Below are 5,006 nucleotides of genomic sequence, written 5' to 3'. Positions count from 1 at the left end.
GGAAAGGAGGATTATGATAAACGAGTTTAATCGTGGGGTTTTGAATAAATGTGGATTTATGATACCTGGGTAGTAGCAAGGGCCGTGGTTCGTCCCGCTTGCTCCGGGTCACTGTCTGAGGATTGATAATAATGAAGGGTGATTATGAATAAATGTTTATTTGTGATACTTGGGTAGTAGCAAGGGTTGTGGTTCGTCCCACTTGCTCCAAGTTAATGTTTGAGATTTGGTAACAATGAATGTTGATAATATGTATTGAGATTGAATGAATATATGTTTGAGATGCCTGGGCAGTAGCAAGGGTTGTGGTTCGTCCCACTTGCTCCGGGCCAATGCTTGAGATACCTGGGTAGTAGCAAGGGTTGTGGTTCGTCCTACTTGCTCCAGGTCAGAGATTGCGATGCCTGGGTAGTAGCGGCAGTAGTGGTGAATCCACTCGCTCCAGGTTGAGCTTTTAATCACCCGCCTGGGTAGTAGCCACAGTAGTGATTATTTCACTGGCTTTGGGTTGAGTGGGCAGTAGCAAGGGGGTTGTAGCTCAAACCTACTTGCTCCGCAAGGGGTGTTTCTGTCCAATGGTTAGCTACCAGGACATGTCGGGTTGGCTATATAACCGACAGATGATATCATCAGCCATAGGGCAGGCATTCATCATTTGCATATGTTTGAATTGTTTGGGTTTGCCATTTGTCTTGGATTTCTACATCATATATGCCATGTTACCTGACTATATGCTACTTGTTCTACTTGTATCATGTTTGTGTATTACTTGCCTGTATTGCTTGTGTTTGTACAGCTGAGAGGCCCCTCATGCTGGTGTCGGTGGGTGTGAGGGCTGTTCTTGATGGGATGAATTGATGATGCGATTGCATGATGATGTATTGATATAGAACTGCTGAGGCAGAACAACTGGTGATGGTTTTGCTTATGATTCTGAGTCTGATTCGTGAAAGAGTCAGCGAGTTGGGAAACATGTGAAACATGAATTGAATTTAGCACTCCCTTATGACAGTTGCCTATTCATGGATTAGCGAGAACCTAGGATGAATAATTGGTGAAGAAGTTTAGGATGCTTAGTGAGTTTTTGTTGCAGTACATTGAATTTATTTGGCACTTTTACCGTACTGGGAACCCATGGGCCCGGGGTCCTCATTCCGTATATATCTCTTGTTTTTCAGATATAGGTCCAGGTGCTCAGAAGTGAGTTGTGGGTCGTCTGAGAGACGGCGAAGATCTTTATTTCCTCTACTTTGTGTTTTGATTAGAATTTCTCCACCTTTGTTTTGGAAAGTTTATATTATGCATTGAACTCTTTGAATTTGCCTATAGAGGCTCTCATGTTTCCTTCGGGAGAGATTAGGATATACTATTGTCAACTAATCTCATAATGTACTCTAGCCGACCTAAACTTCGCAGGTCGCGACTAGTAGCTATTTACTTATGTTATATATATCTATCTGTTATCTATCTCTTAATCTCCTCTACGCCTTGTCCGTATATCGTTTTCGGCTTCACGGTTTATCTTTTGTTGTCGAAACGTGAGAGATACGTCTTCGCGATTTTATTTCTACTCTTTTCAGGCTTCTCGATTAATACTCCTTTCGAAATTACCTATATTTATTTATTAAAAATCCACCTGAGAGTCGTACCACCGTAATATCATTGACTTATGACTCGAGCATAAGGATTTGAATATTAGGGTGTTACATTATGGTATCAGAGCAGTTCGTCCTCGTGAGCCTGAGGGATGGAACTGCTTATGCTTCAATGCATACTCTGAGTCTGTGCCTGTGCTAGTTAGGGTATTGATGAGCGGATAATTTATACGCTTTTTGGCATTATTTTTAGTATGTTTTTAGTAGGATCTAGTTACTTTTAGGGATGTTTTCATTAGTTTTTATGTTAAATTCACATTTCTGGACTTTACTATGAGTTTGTGTGTTTTTCTGTGATTTCAGGTATTTTCTGGCTGAAATTGAGGGACTTGAGCAAAAATCAGATTCAGAGGTTGAAGAAGGACTGCTGATGCTGTTGGATTCTGACCTCCCTGCACTCAAAGTGGATTTTCTGGAGCTACAGAACTCAAAATGGCGCGCTTCCAATTGCGTTGGAAAGTAGACATCCAGGGCTTTCCAGCAATATATAATAGTCCATACTTTAGCCAAGAATTGACGACGTAAACTGGCGTTCAACGCCAGCCTTCTGCCCAAATCTGGCGTCCAGCGCCAGAAAAGGATCCAAAACCAGAGTTGAACGCCCAAACTGGCACAGAAACTGGCGTTCAACTCCACAAATGGCCTCTGCACGTGGAACACTTAAGCTCAGCCCAAACACACACCAAGTGAGCCCCGGAAGTGGATTTATGCATCAATTACTCACTCATGTAAACCCTAGTGACTAGTTTATTACAAATAGGACCTCTTACTATTGTATTAGACGTCTTTTTGACCATCTTTGGTCTCAGTTTTATTCCATTGTTCATCTTAGGAGACTATTGATCTCGTTTAGGGGGCTGGCCATCTCGGCCATGCCTGGACCTTCACTTATGTATTTTCATACGGTAGAGTTTCTACACTCCAGAGATTAAGGTGTGGAGCTCTGCTGTTCCTCAAAGATTAATGCAAAGTACTACTGTTTTCTATTCAATTCTTCTTATTTCTCTTCTAAGATATCCATTCGCACCCAAGAACGTGATGAAGGTGATGATTATGTGTGACGCTCATCATCCTTCTCCCTTATGAACGCGTGCCTGACAAACACTTCTGTTCTACATGAAATAAGCTAGAATGAGTATCTCTTAGATCTCCTAACCAGAATCTTCGTGGCGTAAGCTAGAATGATGGCGGCATTCAAGAGAATCCGGAAGGTCTAAACCTTGTCTGTGGTATTCTGAGTAGGATTCAATGATTGAATGACTGTGACGAGCTTCAAACTCGCGAGTGCTGGGCGTTAGTGACAGACGCAAAAGGAGGGTGAATCCTATTCCAGCATGATCGGGAACCGACAGATGAATAGCCGTGCCGTGACAGGGTGCGTGAGCATATTATTCACTGAGAGGAGGGGATGTAGCCACTGACAACGGTGATGCCCTTGCATAAAGCCAGCCATGGAAAGGAGTAAGACTGATTGGATGAAGATAGCAGGAAAGCAGAGGTTCAGAGGAACGAAAAGCATCTCCATTCGCTTATCTGAAATTCTTACCAATGATTTACATAAGTATTTCTATCCCTATTTTATTATATCATATTCGAAAACACCATTATCACTTTATATCTGCCTGACTGAGATTTACAAGGTGACCATAGCTTGCTTCATACCAACAATCTCCGTGGGATTCGACCCTTACTCACGTAAGGTATTACTTGGACGACCCAGTGCACTTGCTGGTTAGTTGTATCGAAGTTGTGACAATTATGAATTAAGATCAAAGCACCAAGCTTTGGAGCCATTACCAGGGATTGTTCGAGCCTGGACATCACAATTTCGTGCACCAAGTTTTTGGCGCCGTTGCCGGGGACTTAATTGTTCCTGTTTGGCGCCAAGAATCGTCTAAGATCCCAATCCCGGCAACAACACCAAGTTTTTGGCGCCGTTGCCGGGGATTGTTTGTGTTTGGACAACTAACGGTTCATCTTGTTGCTCAGATTAGGTAATTTTCTTTTCGTTTTGTTTTCAAAAATTTTTCAAAAATCTTTCAAAATTTTCTCATCTGTTTTCGAAAAAAAAAATAATAAAAATGTTTTCAAAAAAAAAATTTTTATTCAAAATTTTTAAGAATGAATTCTAGTGTTTCATGAAGCATGTTGAAGCCTGGCTGGCTGTAAAGCCATGTCTAAATTTATTTGGACTGAGGCAGCAATTTGTTATCAAGAGCAATATACTCTGGTGTTAAAGCTTGGCTGGCCATTGGCCATGTCTAGTGTTTTGGACCGGAGCTTTCATTGAAAGCTTGGCTGGCTAGTAAGCCATGTCTAATTCCTGGACTGAAGCTTTAGACCAACAATGCAAGATTCCTGGAATTCATATTAAAAATTTTGGAATCCTTATTTTTTCTTTTTCATAATATTTTCGAAAATAAAAATCCAAAAAAATTAGAAAATTATAAAAAATCAAAAATATTTTTCTGTTTCTTGTTTGAGTCTTGAGTCACATCATAAGTTTGGTGTCACTTGCATATGCATCTTGCATTTTTTCCAAAATATCATGCATTCATAGTGTTCTTCATGATCTTCAAGTTGTTCTTGGTAAGTCTTCTTGTTTGATCTTGATGATTTTTTGTTTTGTGTCTTTTCATGTTTATCATATGCATTCTTGAATTCTTAATGCCTAAGCATTAAAGAATTCTAAGTTTGGTGTCTTGCATGTTTTCTTTGCATTAAAAATTTTTCAAAAATATGTTCTTGATGTTCATCATGACATTCAAAGTGTTCTTGGTGTTCATCTTGACATTCATAGCATTCTTGCATGCATTCATTGTTTTGATCTAAAAATTTCATGCATTTGCATAATTTTCATGTTTTTCATAAAAATTTCAAAAATCAAAAAAATATCTTTCCCTTTTTCTCTCATCAAATTCGAAAATTTGAGTTGACTTTTTCAAAAATTTTTAAAATCAAGTTGTTTCTTATGAGTCAAATCAAATTTTCAATTTGAAAATCTTATCTTTTTCAAAATCTTTTTCAAAAATCAAATCTTTTTCAAAATTCTTAGTTATTTTCGAAAATTCCAAAAATATTTTTCAAAAATCTTTTTCTTAATTTTATATAAAATTTTCGAAAATAACTAATCAATTAATGTTTTGATTCAAAAATTTGAAGTTTGTTACTTGCTTGTTAAGAAAGATTCAAACTTTAAGTTCTAGAATCATATCTTGTGATTTCTTATGAATCAAGTCATTAATTGAGATTTTAAAAAATCAAATCTTTTTCAAAAACTAATTTCTATCATATCTTTTCAAAAATATCTTCTCATCTTATCTTTTTCAAAAATATCTTTTCAAAATATCT

The sequence above is a fragment of the Arachis ipaensis genome, chromosome B5 (assembly GCF_059453495.1).
Source record: "Arachis ipaensis isolate K30076 ecotype BB chromosome B5, ASM5945349v1, whole genome shotgun sequence".
NCBI classification, from domain to species: Eukaryota; Viridiplantae; Streptophyta; class Magnoliopsida; order Fabales; family Fabaceae; genus Arachis; species Arachis ipaensis.
The sequence above is the reverse complement of the archived record's forward strand: the minus strand, read 5'-3'. Positions refer to the sequence as shown.